This window comes from Festucalex cinctus, chromosome 6, assembly GCF_051991245.1.
Source record: "Festucalex cinctus isolate MCC-2025b chromosome 6, RoL_Fcin_1.0, whole genome shotgun sequence".
NCBI classification, from domain to species: Eukaryota; Metazoa; Chordata; class Actinopteri; order Syngnathiformes; family Syngnathidae; genus Festucalex; species Festucalex cinctus.
The window spans coordinates 18,061,093-18,079,717 of record NC_135416.1 but is presented as its reverse complement, the minus strand read 5'-3'; the positions used below and the strand labels follow the sequence as shown (position 1 = coordinate 18,079,717).

The window sequence follows — 18,625 nt, the reverse complement described above, 5'->3', positions numbered from 1 at the left end:
AAGTTTCCTTCCATTATCGTGTGCCTATGCCTAACGTCAATCCGAATATGGACAATACGAAGAGGAAGTGTTGCCATTCTGGCTTGTCATAAAATACTTTAAAGATATACAACCCTGTTGCTTGAAGGCATACATAACATTGTATAAATATTTGAGAGGTCTTATGTTGCATGAATGTTATCTTGATGGTGTTGTTTGCTGCAGGACAGCAATTTACTCACCACAGGAGAAAATTAAGCACATGTCAGAACTAGCTAACATGTTACATGACTTCGCATTTTTAAAACCACATACAATGCCTTTGGTTACAAATGGACTATAACTTAGCTTTCTTTGTTTCATAATTATTAAAATTAGTCTTGAATGTATTCACTATATCATATTATATGTGCTGGAGGCAAACCAATATTTCCCATCTGCTAATGAATTTGACCTTCTGGAAAGCAGTCAGTACTGACTGGTTTTCTGAGTCCCCCAGACCCAATAAAATAAAACAAAACTGCACCTTTCAGAGTGGCCTTTTACTGTGTGCAGTCTAAGGCACACCTGTGCACTAATCATGGTGTCTAATCAGCAACTTGATATGGCACACCTATGAGGTGGGATGGATTATCTCGGCAAAAGAGAAGTGCTCATTACCACAGATTTAGACTGTTTGTGAACAATATTTGAGAGAAATGGTGATATTGTGTATTTGGAAGAAGTTTTAAATATTTGAGTTCATCTCATCAAAAAATGGGAGCAAAAACAAAAGTGTTGTGTTAATATTTTTGTTGAGTATATCCATCTAGAGGAAATAAAATTGCACTTTCCGTATGCTTTAGGTCAGGGGTTTGCAATCCTGGTCCTCAAGTGCCCGAGTCCTGCATGTTTTTGATGTTTCCCTCTTCCAACACAGCTGAATCAAATGATCAGGATCATCAGGCTTATCAAGCTTCTGCAGAGCTTGCTTATGAGCTGATCATTTGATTCAGGTGTGTTGGAAGAGGGAAACATCGAAAACACGAAGGACCAGGATTGCAACCCTTGTGAATTTTAATTAAAAGATAGATAAAAATGACTACCTTAATGAATTTCTTTTAACATGTATTTACAGCACTTTCTTACAGATATGGCTGTTGAAGTTGACGTGAGTTTTAACAAAATTATTACGTCACATTTGAATTAAGAAAGGAATTTCATTTTTTGTTTTTTGTGTTTTGTTTTTTTAAACCAAAAGTAAAGTTATCAGAGCATGCAGGAGTGCTACTAGGATATGTTGGGTTTTCTAAAAAAAAAAAAAAAAAAAAAAAAAAAAAAAAAGTCTCTTTGGTGCTCTTCAGTGGAGGGATCAGCGCAGAACTTCAAAAAAATAAAAATAAAAAAGCAGGAGCATTCAAAGTAGTCCTGGATAAAAGCTGCTTCCACATTGGTGGAACTAAGCACAAACTTAAATCTAGACTTGCCGAGTACAAACACGCCACAAGGACTGGTAAATTCTTGAGTCCATAAAGGGAGATGACGGAGTAAAAAGACTCCTGCAGAGGGATTTATTTCTTTAAGGCCTATTTTTAAGAGGATATTGTAAATAATTGTATATATTAATTGTCAATTGTAATTTATTATTAGTAGTTACTTTTAAAATGTTGCTGATTAGATGTTTTGTACCAGCTGGCTGCATGTAGGCAGTCCACATGGAGCATGTGACCTACTAGTATAAAAGCAGTTCTATGACCGTCCACTTGAGCTTGCCCTGACAAAGGCCTACAAAGGCAGAAATGCGTAGGCAATTCTTTTTAATTAACTGACCATGTTAAAATAAAGGATTTTTTTTTATCCAAAACTACTTCAATTAAACACAATTTTAGACCAGCAAAATAGAAATGATTACATTGTGTTTTTTGTTGTAAACTTGTATTCCTATAGTTTCAGCCAGACTCTTAATTTAAGTTCAACAATGCAAGACTCTAGAAAGATTGACCCATGACCCATTTATTGTGAGAAGACAGTGGTAACTTCAAGCAATGTTATAATATATATATTTTTTAATATTTATACAAAAATGTCCCCAGCAACCCACGACTAAACATTTGAAATAATAAACAAACAAACAAACAAACAAATAAATAAATAGTTGATTTGGAAAATAAAATAATAAATTTTTTGGAGGAAGTAACAGCAGTTCAACAACAACAACAAAAACCTATGGAATGTTTTGAGAAAAGCATTTACTTCACCTGCTGGAAAAGAGACACTTCTCTTTGTTCTTCTTCTTTCTGACAGATAAAAGTCAACTCAACTTTATTATTAAACAAAGTCTGGGAAATAAAGATAAACATAAGTTGCCTTCAATCCAGGAACACAAATATTTTGAGTCTGGGGAAGGAAAAAAGTTCTATTAATGTTGTGAGTCTTGGGCTGAAAACAATGTGAATCTCTTGTACAGAGTATAGTGCAACTTTGCCAAAGACTAGTGACTAAAACCATCGATATTGTTGGATGAATATATATTGTTACAAATGGCTGCTTTTTTTTTTGCTTTTTTTTTTTTTTTTTAGCAGATTCTTTAACTCATTCACTCCCAGACATTTTCACTGACGCAACCCTCTTCACTGTTTTACTGGATTTTGACTGATTTTGCAAGGCCCACAGAATATTAAGATTAAAGTCTTTCATCAAGAAAAAAGTATATTTCCATCTGTTTCCGTTTTGCAACAATTAGCATTAGAATATAGCTAAGTTTCATCATTATTCACAAATCTATTTAGAATTCTCAGTAATTTAGCTTTTTTTTCTCAACATGGTCCTTGTTGATCTCTTATGCTCTGCTGCCACCTGCTAGCCGTTTGTGTAATACCTACCATTTCTTCAATCGTTCTTAGCAGTTGAGAGGCTGCATCAAAGCCTTCTGCATGCTCTAGCATAAAAACAACAACAAAACGTATAAATACGTCTTTGGGACACTTAAAACATGTAAAATAGAACATATTTATACGTTTTTTGGGAGCAAATCATTTCATGCCCAGCTGTATCTTGTGTCACTCCTCTTGTGTTTTTACTTCCCTTATTAGGTAGTTTTAAAAAATACGCTTCCCTACTGGATGCTATCTATCAGGTTGTTTAAATATTTCTTTACCATGTTCTAATGATGTAAACACGCAAAACTGCCTCCTCCAGACATGCTGTAGACAGTATACTGTTCTAATTTGAAGTGGAGAAGGCACTCATTATGAATAAGTGAATGTGCAATTATTTTGTGTGGGGGTGTGTTGGTGTTGTGTATTTTTGTGTTTGGAAGTGTTGTACAAGAAATAAGGTTTATCACAAATACAGCTGGTTGAGTAATGGCATTAGGTTGTGAACATTATCGTGTGAGTCTTTGCGGATGTGTATTTGTGTGTGTAACAAAAGTTGTGCACAAGAAGTTCACAGATAAAGAAAAAATACAGTAACGTGTCTAAGAGTGATGAAGAGCAATGGAAAGAATGTGTGCAAAAACAGCCTCGACCGAAATAGCGTGAAGGTTTTTAAAACGTTGAAAATTCTTGATGATGCCAGAGTATCCAAGGACGAACATGAATACCCTTTAGACTTAAACACGCGCACACACAATCCCAAAGTGAACTGTTTAACCATTTGGTCCAGAGTGCTTCACAAACACAACTAATCCTTCCATCTGACATGTGGCTCTTTCACCTCGTTTAGTGCCATAGCCCATAACCTTGGAGCAAGCAAACGATGAGGATAGGGACTTAAAATCAAGCCTTGCTAATGTGATAATCAATGGAGGGAGAAAAATAGAGTCAAAGTGCTTCAGCTGATAAACGAAAAGGCCTCCAAACAACCAAGTTCGATCAAGCAGACCTCATCAAAAACCCTGAACAAGGGCCGAAATGAAGGGGGGGGCAGGATGTATGCGAGGAGGTGAGGCGGGGCCGCGGAGGTGTGGAGGGAGACACAAGGCTACAAGAGATGGAGCCAGGGGCCCAGCGGCGAATCACTAAGGAGAATATGATGTGATTTATGGAGGCCATTACACACAAGGACAAAAAAAAATGGTAGTTATTAGTAGTGTATCAAGAGATGTGTATGTACACAGATGTGTGTGTGCACGCACACACACACAATGACGGACAAAAACAAGCTCTAAACACAGGAGTTATTTCAAAATTGTGTTCAATGTGGGACAAGCAAAATGTCTGCTGCTTTTAGCGAATGCATTGAGGTTTTCAGTGTAATTGCAACATATTTTTACTTCATGAATAGATCTTTCATTCCCTCTGCCAAATGTCAGCCTGTCCATCAGTTGGTTTCATGAGAAAAATATACAAATACAAGAATCGGTTTGTAAAATGTAGAGCAGATTTGACATTCATCTTCTTCTGCGTTTTATGACATGTTGAATATTTTTACAAATGTTTATAATTAATTAAAACAAATTACAATAATGAGTGATAGTAGACAGATTGATTGTGTTCAGTGTTTATTCAAAGAGTTACTGCATTTGATGGATGCCTGAGGTACTCCTTGATAAAATAAATTGTGTTTTACTGGTTGTTAATTAAGCAATTCAGTGTCAACAGAACATAGATTACTTATGGACAAATTATTATCTATATTAGGGATGGGCGAGTACGGTATCGAAGCCGATACCAGTCTTTTTTCAAGTACTGGAGTACTCGTGACGCAGACGAGTACAAGCGACCGATGCTAGGGGGGTGGGGGGAGGGTTTGAGTGAGTCATCCTTGCCTGTAGCTGGTGCGACCCTGCAGCAGTATAACACCATGGCAAATCATGAGGATCACTTCCTGTTTTGACAAGTTTAAGCTTTGTTTTTTGCTTCAGTTTTGCACCTTTGAATAAAACTCAGAGAGTGTAACAGTTGAACCAATTTTTTTTTTTCTTTTTTTTTAAAGTTTGGACTTGATTTTATTTTAAACAAATTCTAAAGCTCAGAAAGACTTGCTAGCTTTTGTTTTTGCACCTTTAGTTATTACAAGGGAATCCTAAACTAAACGAGCATTTTTGTGTTTTATTTTGAGCGTTAACATTGTTGAAGAGTGACTGTGCTGTTTTTTGTCAAAATTAAATGAAATATTTTTGTGTAAAAACATCTTTTAGTGATTTTTTTAAAATTGATCAAAATGTACTACTGGTATCGGCACTTGGTATCGGTATCGGTGTATTGAACATCCCTAATCTGTATAAAAGGTATGAAGTCAACGCAAACATTTTCTTTACAATAATATTGTCTAGCCCCATTAGTCTGAATAAGGCATTTGGATTAATATTGGCATTTATGGAATCTGAATTAAACATCAAAATGCACCTGCATGCATTGCATGCAATGCACCGGCCATTTTGCCACTTGCAGTTGACTGTAAATAACATCAAAGTTGCTCAAGCGTCAGGTAACGAGATTGGTCGTTACTAATGACCAATCACAGCTCAGCTTGCAAACGTCACATGACCAAACCCAGGAGACAGATGAAGCGTGATTGGTCATTACCTGATCCCTGAGCAACTGTGATGTAATTTTCAGTTGACAGCAAGTGGCAAAATGGCTGCCCCCTGGGGTGAAGGTGGACGTTGCTGCTTAACTCATATTCTACATATGCAATATTAACTCTTTGACCAGCAAAAACGTTTAATCACGATTAATAAAATCATGATGTATTGCCGCCATAAACGTTAAATGACGTCAACTACTTTTTTTTTTTTTTTTTTTTAATCAATGGGCAGTGTAACATGTAAGTTCAGTGTTGCCTGGTCAATGGGTTGTGGAATCAAAAACACTCACTAACTATGGCCACCATCTCTTCAATGGGCTGCCCGTGTATCAAATTACAATGAAACATAACAAAATCTGATAAAATAGAACGTTTTCAAGGGTGACGTGAATGATAACGTTTCGATAACATGTGGCTGTAAGAGTTAATCAGAATGCCGCGTTTAAACTAATGAGGGCGCATAGAACATATTATTGGGGTTGACTTCCCTTATGGCTGTCATCAAAGAGTGACATGTTGCTGCATACATAATTAATTTACTACTCACATTCTCTATCATAAACAGAAAGTTGGCAACAGGCACAAGCTCATTACGGTTTTGCTCAGTTTGCAGGTAGGATCTTAGACACATTGCATAAGTTGTCGGATGTAAGAGCATCAAACTTTTATAATTTACATTGGTTAGTGCACAGATTAAAGTGTCACCGTCTTGAACCTCATAGGTTCTTGGTGGCAAAAAACTGCCATGAACTGATAATAGGAGGATAATGAGACATAGATTGGTCAGAAAAAAAAAAAAAAAAAAAAAGTCGGGGGAGGACAGACGAGAGGCATACAATAGGAAACAGGAGGAAAGACAGAGGCGGACATACTCAGCATAGAGAGGACGGAGCGAAATGAGCGAGTGCAGTAGGAGAAGAGGTGCCAGTTTGCAGATGAGAGCCTTGGAAGCCAGAAGGCAATTTAAACAGGCTTGGCTCCCTCTCAGGCATGACAGACTGCTCATTCCCAGTGCCGCACACACACATACGTGCACACGCATTTCTACAAAGTCATTCATGCATGCTGGCATACAAAACTACTAAGAAAAGTTAAACAACCAGAAACACTTGAGCGGCACAAGTGTGCATGCAGTTCTCCTAAAAATGTACTGTTGCATATGCATGTGAAAACTTGGGCTGTATGGCAATACAAATCCTTTCTATCCTTAAAGCTCAGCATTCTGTATATGAATGTGTGCGCTCAACCAAGTGAACACACAAAAACACACACAATAGATTCAGAACCTCTTTAGACCACATGCTATAGCGAATTAGCTGCTAAAAGAGATTTAAATCTCATTTGTGATCATCTACACTCAGGACTCTATCCTGAAACAAGCAATTATAGTAGTGATTTCATTGTAACATGACTCTATTGTAAACAGTGAAATATTAAACATGCATCCCAAGTTGGACTTGTCTTGAAACCACATTTTTGATAGACGTGCATCACAAACAACAAATTAGTAGGGGTGTAACAGTACACGCTGGGTGCTTGATTGCCATAACCTCTGTTTTCACTTCTTGTAGAATAACACTGGACAAATCAATTTTCAGTTTTATGTTCAAAATGTTCATACAAGTCTTCATCTGTCGGAATATCACATTCATTTCTTTGTGACAAACTTTACCAGCCTGTTTTTGACATGTGTTTGGGTAAAATGTGTTTTTATCGTCTCCAACAAATATTCACTTTTCATAGTGCATGTCTAACTTTGTCGTGTCGTATTTATGTGCAAAACATTCTGGGCCAATTGCTGTGTTTGGACAGGTCAGGTTTCTTTCTAGTTAATACATACTGTAATATGTGGTTTGTTCAAGATGTTTGTTAAAGGGATACTTGATTCATTGAGCAATTTTCAGCAATAAAAAAAAAATATATTGTCCAGAATTAATTTGATTATTTCATTATTATTATTTTTGAACAATGAATAGATTTAAAAAAAAAACATTTTCCCACTTGTTGTTGACTGAAGATGACATCGCCTGTGCTGAGGAAATAGGTAACGGCCAATCACGGCTCACTCACCTCTTTTCTGGGTTTGGTCAGCAAACTGATCCATGATTTTGATGATGAGAGAACTTGACCTGGAACAAGAACACCAATTCAGTTGTGGGAAAGGCCCAACATCGCCTCTTCTACCTGAGGAAACTTAAGTCTGCTAACATTCCTCAGCAGCTCATGATTAACATCTACCAGGGTGCAATCAGCAGCATACTGACATACGGATTTTTAGTTTGGTTTTCTAGCTGTACTAAAGCCGAGCAGCAGGCCCTCCTGAGGTTGGTGAAAACAGCAGGGAGAATCATCGGGACCAGCCTCCTGGAGATCAACACCATCTACACCACCCTCTGTCTGAGGCGAGTACATAACATCCTGCGTGATCGGCACCACCCTGCACATCACCTCTTCTGCCTGCTACCCTCCGGAAGGAGATATAGGGCCATCCGTGCCAGGATGACCAGACTGGCCCACAGTCTCTACCCTCAGGCAGTGAGCCTGCTAAATGAACAACCCCCCCCCCCTCTCTGCAACCCATACATCTTTATATTCTACCACTGTAATAACTATGGTTAGGTCTTGCATTGATGCAGCTCCAACACAACTTTTCACTCTCTTCTGTATATTTCCCCATCCTCCTTTCTATAGACTGGCCTATTGCACTGTAGTTCTCTTGCACATAATGATGAATGACTGTCAATATTTACTTGGTTTTTTTTTTGTGTGCGGGTGTTTTGCTCTGCTTGCTATTAGTGCGATCCCGGATTTTGCATATTACTTCTGCTGGGTTTCAATTAGTGTTGTTCCGATACCGATACTGGTATCGGCAGAGGCGCCGATACTGCATTAAAAAAGTGGTATCGGTATCAATGAATACTCACAAATAACATGCCGATACCATTAATTCCAACGCTAATATAGGATTTTGGATGCAGCATCTTGTGTCTTGCTTGTGCACAACATTCACTGATATGTGACATATTCACTGCATGCCGATCTAAGATATCCTATTGGCCCTTGAATGCTCTGAACCAATGGCAGGACACGTAGGTATCGGTAAGGTATCGGTATCGTCCGATACTGCAAATCTGGGTATCGGGATCGGGATCAGGGGCGAAAAAACAGTATAGGAACAACACTAGTTTCTATAGACATTCTATATCAGGGGTGTCAAACTCATACTACCTCAGGGGCCACATGGAGGAAGATATATTACTAAGTGGGCCGAATCTGTAAAATAATGGTATATAACCTAAAAATAATTGCTGACAATTATGCACAGATTTTTTGCGATTTTTGGGCCAGCCCTAAATTACGGAGCTCAACTGTAATCTATTGTTTAAAAAAAATAATACAAATGAAACGCGGCAACACTTTGCCTGTATGAGTTCCGGATGTGTTAAATCTACCTGTTTTGCATATTTATAGTTCCCAGAATGCATTGTGTGGCACAGTTAATGAAGTTATAAGGACGTTAATCCCTGTCATATGTATTTGTGTTACCAGTAATTGAATTTGTGTCGTATTGAACAAATTTTTATTGGTCTATGATTTAAAATAAAATAAAATAAAATAAAAAAAACGTTTTTTTTCTTAGTTATGTTTTTAAACAAACCATAACTAAGTTGTGTGTAAAATAATGACTTCCACAGTGATTCCACGTACAAATTACATTACTCATCTGAGGAATGCTTGTGAAATTACAAATTTATATATTTGATTGTGGCTGGCTGATTAATTGGCCAACATTTATTTATTTATTTATTTATTTTTTAACTTTACAAAGTCGTCTCGACGGCCGGATTAAACCTCTTTGCGGGCCTGGTACGGCCCGGGGGCCATATGTTTGACACCCCTGTTCTATATGCACATCTGCACTTTATTGACATATTATGCCAGTATTTGTTGCTCATAATGATATCTTGTTGTTGTTTATGACCATATTATTTGCACAATGACAAATGAATAAATATTGCTCTTGATAGTGTAACAACTATTGCCTAGGCCCACTCTACCCTCTAATTTTTTTTTAAAGTTTGCTTCTCCTAAAGCAAATTCTCTGCAGTCGCATAAATATTCCACTGCCCAGACAGGATCTAGGCTTGGTTAGCTCTGCAGGTGGTCACCCAACCACCAACAAAGCTCTTTTGAAGCCGCTGACCAGGTGACAAAGGAATTTATGCGTCTGCCGAAGGAGTGTATTCAAGGCCGTCTTCTCGGAGCCCGAACAAATGGCTCCAATGATTTGGAATACACAAATGACCGATCAAAGGAATGTTCATGACTTCTTATCAATCACAAAGGATATTCTGGCGTCTCGCCCTTCCTGGAACGTCTAGACGGAGCAACAGCACCGTCAAGTGGTGAAACTTCATATAAGTAACCGCATTTTACACATTTATACCATGATAATTCTTGACAGTAAACTGAACTACGAATGATTCATGTTATGTCTTTGTGTGTATGAACATCCTATTTCATTTGTACTCCATAAAGAATGAAAGATAATCAATATCTTTCAGTTCGGTCAGATTAGACAAGTAGAAGTTACTTCACAAGTTAGTTTATGATGCATTAATTGCGATGTGTGTTAAACGGGTTGTGTGGGAAAGCTGATTTGCCAGACTGACCAAATTTAATGCCAAATTATTAATCCCTTTAATAATTTTTTTTCTTAAAGTCTGCGCGAGCGAACAGAAGGGTGTGCCACCACCTACTGAAGCCCCGCCCATAGACTTTAAAAGGACGAGGAGACCCTCGCTCAGTCTCTTGCTTCCAAGCTCTTGTTTCCAAGCCTCTTCCAAAACTCTCTTGCACGACTTGCAAGTGTCCCAGCCTGCTCGAACTCTTTGTTCCAAGAAACTTGCCAACCACGTGGCCTTTTCTTTTCTGGCAGCAACCGTTGCCGAGAGCAGACACTCGCTCCACACCACGCCAAAGCAGGTGCAAACTGCAACGCTGACCCCAAAGACTCTTTCACTCCTTTTTTCCCTTTTTTTTTTTTCTCTCTCTTCACCATCGGTGGAGTGCCCGCCAGCGGACTCCGCGGCCCCGGCGTACACTTGCAACGTATCGCCGGACTCAAGGTTGTGCACCTAAGCCGCGCACCTCACCTGCTATTCGGTGGCGCCCCGCCGCAGTGCCAGCTCACCTCCAACGGCTGGCCTTCCCTTGTACGCAGGCGCGTAGCGAACCAACCTTGCCGGAGAATCAACCTCGCCGGGTCGCCGACCAATCAAGGGACGAGCCGCGCAACAACGTCAGCCCCCTGAGCGGCCTCCTTTGACCGCCTGTGGAATACCCCCTTTTTGATTTTCTTGCCTTTTTCAACGAACATTGACTATTTTTCCCCCTTTCAAAAGACCGCCCGTTTCTGTTCGCTTCGACGCAACACCGATGCTCGTAAGTGTGCATTTGATTCCCAAATTGATACCACTGCGTGCAACTTACGTTTGAAACATATCACAGATCTGGCAGGTCAAATTTCTCTTTTCCCTGTTTCCTCATTCATTCGCATTCCTTCCTTATTTTCATTCGCTTTATTTTGTTTCTTTTCTTCTGACGGTAGAATAGTTAGATAGGCAGTGTTTTGATTCTGTAGTGTAGCAATCGTGAATAAATGCATGTTTTATTAACTCTATTCCGCCTAAGTCATCTGTGTTTCCGAGTGGATTATTATTCTTTTGTTAGTACAACGAACCACTGAATATCGAGTGTGGCGACTTTAGATTATAAATGACTGATGAAAGAAGGATTTTGGTCGTTGTTTGCTCCTGTTAACCCAAAGCAAAACCAACGTGGTGCCCCAGAGGTTATCGAGGTAAATATAATTTACCTCTGTAACGTCCAGTTTATTAATTCGTCCAAAAGACGACCCAATTATCGCTACAATAGGTTATTACCTATTTCCTCAGCACAGGTGATGTTATCTTCAGTCGACAGCAAGTGGCAAAATTTGTTTTTAAAGGTATTAATTGTTCATGAAAAATAATGACGTTATCACATTAATTATAGACAAAATATTAACCTTTTACTGCTGAAAATGGCTCAATGAGTCAAGTATCCCTTTAAAGTATCGATTTCTGATTATAGCAGCAGTTTGCACTGCATTACGTCCACAACTCTTTTGGGAGTTTGCTCTCAATTAACATGCATCTTATCATTCAAAACATGCACTTTCTGTAGTCCCATTCTGATGGGACGAGTGAAGACCAAAGGTTTAAGGTTTGATGGCATTCTGACTGAGAAGGGAGTGAAATATAGAACATCCAAACTCTGTTCCATTATCTGACCTGATGCATTTCATTTTTACATCAAGGGGAACATCTGCTATGAAATTTTCTGTAGCTTTGGCTGTCACGCTTAGATTTTAGAAAATATGTGAGCAGGTGTCCTGAATAATCATGTGTAAATGCCAAACTATTGTTATTGCACTTCCCTAAAAGAAGAGATCAGTGCCAAGACATAAGTGAAATTTTGTGGCCGTATTTTGTGCGATTTGGACATTTCATTCTACTCTACATGTATTCATTCTTGAACATGCATCATGTTCCGCCTCAGTTTGTAAAACGAGTTGTGAAAGACACTTTGAACATGTAAGCATAGCATTGTTTAAAATATTACATACAGTGCATGTTTGCAAAGGTTATTTTTAAACAAAACATTTTCTTTACTGTTCTTCTTCAAAAAAATCTGTCATAGCTTGCCAACGATAGGAAAATGTGTGTCCCAGGGCAACAGCAGTTGAAAACCACCGAGTATCACATGAACATTCATGTTTTGACCCCTGGAATTATGCAACATGCTGTGCACTCATTTTCATTAGTAGATCTATATGTATGAAATAAAGTACAAATACAGCTAACAGTAAAGTAGATGTATCTTCAAATATGAAAATCCCCATAGTGTACCGTTGTCACCATTCGTGTTAGGTGAATGATGAGCAAAAGTCTTTCATGTCACACAATTGTTGCACACAATTACAAATGAATAAGAATACAACAGAATGGATGGATTTTTTCAAGAATTGTACTCACACAAATTTGAAATGATATTCTACAGTCAACATGTGTTTGTTCATTTTGGTTTTGATTGGATTTTGGTATGTCATGTTTTGCTTGTGTCTCTTTCTTCCATGTCTGTCTCATTAGCTTATTGTGTCCACCTGTTGTCATCATCCGGTCCCTCGTGTCTTTCTATCAGCTCCCTCAGCCACGTGTTTTGTCCAGGTGTTCCTCGTTGTCTCGTTATTAGCTAGTTTGTATTTACATCCATGCTTAGTTTCAGTCTTTATTGGATTATATCGGTTCTCTTTTCATGTTCATGTCTGTGAGTCTAGTCCCACTTTTGTTTTGATGCTTTGCATCTTGGTTTTAAACTTTGATTCCATGCTTGTGCCTTGTGTACATTTTTGTTTTATTTTTGTAAATGAATCCCTTTTTAAATACTTCCTGTAATCATGCGTTACCTCTGTGCTTTTGGTTCCTCAACCACACACGTCCCTGACAAAAATGTTTGTAAACAATCAGTACCAGTGTACCAATCAGTACCACTGACCTCAGCTGAAAATGATGACAAACACGCTTTGGTAGGGTTGCTCTCTCAAAAATTATAAAACAAACATGACAAAAAAATTGACCGGTAATCGTCAGCATGTCAAGTAAAGTTTAAAATCAAATGCTGATTCATTTTGAGGGAATGCAGGTGCCAACTCCACAAGAATGAGGCAAAAACTCTGGCAACCTTAAATGTTGCAAATGCAAACACTTGTGATGTGTTACACTATGTTGATCTGTTTCGTATTTACAGTGTATTTTCCTAATGACTGTTTTTATTAACAAGCTGTTATTTTACGAGGGCTATGTTAATCAGGGTTACGCTTAGGGCGAGTCGCCACTCTCTACTTTGAACCGGTAATTTTCACTCCTCATTGTATCTCCTGGATGACAGATTCATACTGTGCAGAGAAAAAGAAATAAAGTCATGATTGGGTAATTAATTGGCTCTGGAAGTGGATCAAAAATGAAAACGTCACGGCAAATTAACTAAAAGTGTGAAGTGTCCTCACAAATTTCTAGTATAATAATGGTTAGTGATTGACTACGGCATGTACAAATTTGCTTCTACCAAAGGAGCAATGAAATATTTAACTTGTATCCTTCATTTCCTTAGAAAGAAGACAAACGACTAATGTTGCATTTTTCTTAAAGCTGTTTTTTATTTTACCATTTATGACTGAAACATCTTCTAATTCTTCTGATTCTTCTAATCGCGTTGAGAGGAGCCAGCTGAGGTGGCTCGGGCATCTGGTTCAGATGCCTCCTGGCTGCAGATGTGACGTCATGTACTCATTGTGTATGCGTAGAAGGGTTTGTGCAATCAATATTGTAAATTCTCCAAATATTAAAGGTTTAGTCATCTTTAATAGAGAGATATGATTGTCACAGCTGGCTGATGACACTGTATTGTTTCTTAATTAGAGAACAGGTGCAAAATGTGTGAGCAGTAACACGGTAATTTTCTGAAGCATCAGGTCTTAATGTAAATAAGAGTGAAATTTTGTGTTATATGAAACTGATGACAATTTAATTTTCAACATTCCAGTTAAACAATGTATAAAATAGCTTGACATTTTTTTTAACATGTCTCTCAGACATTTATTCCCAAAATAAAAAAGACCAGGTATATTCTGAATATGTGGATCCAAAGGGATCTTTCCATTTATGGAAAAGCGGTATTATCTAAGGCTGAAGGCATATCATGTTGATGAAATCTTATTTAATATATATATATATATATATATATATATATATATATATATATATATATATATATATATATATATATATATATATATATATATATATATACATACTTATTTATTTATTTATTTATTTATCCTTGCAATGTCACCATCATCAGTTTTGTAGATATTTATGTGAATTTGTTTTTTTTGCAACAATGAACCTCAAACCATTGACCATTTATTTTGTCAATGTTCTGTTACACCAAAGTTTTGGAATGATGTTAAAGAGTTTATTTTTTTAGGTTAAATTAAATTAAATTTTATGCTTACCCATGTGGTAAATCATATATTGCTTTTTGGGCAAATTCCATATACCCAAGGCTAAATTTAGTCATTCGTTTCCACGTGTCCTTGTTTTTTTTTGATCGAGCTTAAATCATATATTAATGTAAATAATGTAATGTAATAATGTAAAAATAAGAAACCTGAGCGTACAATGTTGTATTTGAGTGAAGATTTTCATGTGACCCCAGAAAGACTTGAAAAGTTTGTTTGAATGTTGAGTTGACTGCATGGCTTTGTTTTTTGTTTGTTTAACGACTGTAGTTATTTTTAATCTCTGTGGACATTGTAATTTGAAAGTTTGAGTTCTTATTTCCAAAAAATAAAAATAAATAAAAAAATGTGCAGTTTCATTTTTAGGCAGCAGGTGGCAGTAGTGATTCAAAATGTAATTATCTGCATTCCGTAGAAAAAGAAAGAAAAAAAAAATCTACATGAGTTTGTCATGTTCATCCTTAGTTTCTTATTAAGATGCTCTAAGAGGCCCTTTGAACATGTAAGGTTTAAAAATGTGATACATGTATGTTTTGTTTTTTATTGTTCTTCATTTCTGGAAAAGTGGGTCACGACTTGGTGACAATAGGAAATGTGTGTCCCAGAGTGACAACTGTGGTATTGATTGGCCTGCTGGTTCCATTAAATCAATAAATAAAACACCTAATACCAACAAAATCATTCAGTAATTAAAAAAGAAATACACACGATTGGGTTTTGCAACATTTCTAAGTGTACATTGATACATTTGCTATTAAACTGGCAGTCACACAGCACTTTTCTCGATAACATGTTTGCACACGCTTCACTTTCCAAACTGTGGAATGATGACATGATTACTGTTTTTAGAAATGTACTTTTTTTGGACATCAGCCATATAAAAGTTTCTGATAACAGTGTGACTGATGTGCTGTCAAGAGCCCCTTTAGCCTACTGTTGATTTGTATTTTACTTTATTTTTCTCTGCTTCTCCAGGGGTTATAGAATTGAAACTGGACAACTGCATATTTTCAAGGCTGCGATTTAAAATGCACGCTTGGTGAGTATAATCGTTTGGTGTATTAAACTGGAAAAGAAAAAAAAAAACTGGGCTGCCCCTTGCGATCCTGAACAGAAAGTGGATGTATTTAGCAGATGTGAGTCTTGTCAAGCCGTTTAAAAGTATTTACTGACTCGTAAGTCATGCTTTCTCAACTCAATTAATTTACTACCTTGTCCCTTGACTGCTAACTGCTAGGAAGAGACCAAACATCATCTCATTATTGCGTATCCGAGAATCTTTTTCAGAATATTATCAAGTAAATTTCTGTATTAACCCTGCGAGAAAAGCAACAGGGCAGCCGTTAACCTCACAGTCAGGAGTTCAGAGTTCAAATGAAAAGAAAATACCAAATTGCTTTCTTGATTGTTTATTTGTAGTCTTTAGCAATGGAGGCTTAGCATTTTAGGCTTTGCCCTGAAATATATGGGTTATGAAGAGGGCAACGACAGTGTTGACTAAATGCCCTTAAAGTTTGCTTTCTACAGTACATGACAATGAAAATACTCAATGCAGTTTTGAGGGTCATTTTGTGGCAGAGAAAACAAAACAAAGGAACTGGAATATAGCAAAAATTAGAATAAAACATCTACCGTGGCCCTAATCAGAAATGTTTTGTGGAAAACAAAAAAAACAGGACTGGGGGGCAAACAGGCAATTAATGGCAACAGTAAATTAAGAAAATAGTTGTGTCTTGGCATTTAAAGGGCTTTTTGTCTCAAACTCTCCATGCACAGTTGTCCAATTTTCTTAGGGATGTCTGGTTTCCTTCTAGTATATTCGGGTAGAAGGCTTACTTTGAAGACTCGAAATTGAGCATAGGTGTGAATGTGAGGGTGAATGGTTGCTTACCTGTGTGTGTGCTGTGATTGAAAGGCACCCGTCTAGACTTTCATCCCAAGTCAGCTGGGGTAGGATGTAGTTACTTTCGACCATAATGAGGACAAGTGGCACAGAAAATGGTTGAATTGAAAAGCAACGGCCTTATTTTTTGTTTTTTTTGGTTTTAACAACTAACGTACTAGTGATCTGAGTTGCTCGCAGTAGCCTAAACCCCCATTCGCCACCAAAAAAAAAAAAGAGGCCCACTCACTTCAAGTATCCTCTGCTATTTGTTCACTCCTTGCCCAATAGCAGCACTCTCTTACCACTGGGGGAGCCATTCCATTAATCGAGTTGAAAGTCTGCCACAACGTTGCCCTCATCATCAAAGTTGCCTAAATGATGTCTCTAGAAGTTGAATTTTGTGGTCAGCAAGTCGAGCAAACAATTCCGTTCCGTGCTAAGGCCTCACACCGACTTATCTGGACTAACATTTTCTAAGTGCCCAAATTCCCTGCACGTTAACGTGGGAGGGTCTATGCACGTCAAAATAAGTCATACTAAAAATGAACAAATATTTCCTCAGATTTAGAAATATTTTCATATTTTAAGCAAAAAATCTGCTAATGGGGTGCAAAATTTGCTTGGTAAGAATTCTTAAACCTAGTATATAAATTTAGCCCCTTTAAAACAATAACAGGTCTTAAAAATTCGAAGAAAAAAACTTGCCAAAAGCTTTAGTAACTTCTGCTATGTAAGAAAAGTTTACTTCAAATAATTGCTAGGGAGATTTTTTCTTAATTTGAGAATTGATGGCTTCCTTTGGAATTTCACATCACAAATAAGGCTTACATAGGACATAATTATTTTCTTGATACAAAGAATTTGTCACCCCTTAAAGCTGAGTGGAGGCAATGGGTCCCATTTTTATAGACTTCAGCGTAACCCAGCCAGGGATTGAACCCACAACCTCCCAGTCTGCAAGTAGACACTAGTCTACCACTTGGCCCACTGAGCTGGCAATGTAACTATGATATGCAATAGTGAGTTCTGATTCACCAGATCCATCCACATTTTGTTGTTGCATGGCCATGTCAACAATATGAAATATGTGTGAAAACCAAAACAGCTGTGCTCAAATTTTTAGCTGTTATTCCCTAATTTCTCAATAGAGAAATTGTGTAATTGGATTTCCTCTTAAAAAAAAAAAAAAAAAAAAAAAGTCTTGACTCTCCTTGAATTCCAAATGACATGCAAAATTCACTTTCATCGGAGAACATAAAACTTTGGACCCCTCAGCAGCAGTCCAGTGTTTGTCTTAAGCCCAGGAGACACTTCTGATGCTGTCTTTTGTTCAAGGGTGGTTTGACACAATGAGTTCGACAGCTGCAGCCTGCAGAATACGTCTTGTACGTCCATGTGTGGTTCTTGAAGCACCGACTTCAGCTGCAGTCCACTCTTTGTGAAGCTCCCGACATTTTTGAATGGGTTGTGTTTCATAATCTTCCCTATTACCTTTTGTTGCTACATCTTGTACTTCCCTTCGCCTCTCTATTAATGTGTTTGGACACAGACCTCTTTAACAATGACCTTTTGTGTCTTGCCCTCCTTGTGCATGGTGTCAATGGCCGTATTTTGGACATCAGTCAAGTCAGCAGTCTTCCTCATGATTGTGTAGTCTACAGAACTACACGCAAAGACCATTTAAAGGCCTTTGCAGGTGTTAATTGGCGGATTAGAGTGTGGCACCAGGTATCTTTATTATTGAACCTTTCCACAATGCAATATTCAAAATTTTCTAAGAAACTGATATTGAGACTTACATAATTTGTCAATTACAATCAAAAAAGAAAAACAGACATAATTTAGTATGTGTGTAATGAATGACTATAACATACACATTCCAATCTTTGAATGGAATTACTGAAATAAACCAACTTTTTATGATATTCTAATTATATGTCAAAGTTCAACACTACTTACACTCTCTCTCTCGTGTATACAGGGCTGGACTGGCACAAAAAAAAAAAAAAAAAAAAAAAAAAAAAAAACAGCCCTGGCATTCGACTTCGGCTTCGAAGCTGATGCCAGCTAGTGTTGCCTAACGTAGTTCTGCCACTGATGTTTATTGATGTTTCAGTTTGCGATCT

The 18,625-nt window shown here is 37.6% G+C and overlaps 1 long non-coding RNA gene across 1 annotated transcript; it reads right to left on the bottom strand.

Annotated features, from left to right (window-relative positions):
• Positions 1-2,273: 2,273 nt before the first annotated feature.
• LOC144020913 (uncharacterized) lies at positions 2,274-7,603 on the bottom strand. The gene is made up of 3 exons (XR_013283992.1): positions 7,561-7,603; positions 2,841-2,896; positions 2,274-2,355 (listed from the first exon to the last, which is right to left on the bottom strand). It is a non-coding gene; the product is annotated as an uncharacterized LOC144020913 (long non-coding RNA).
• Between the last annotated feature and the right edge of the window lie 11,022 nt (positions 7,604-18,625).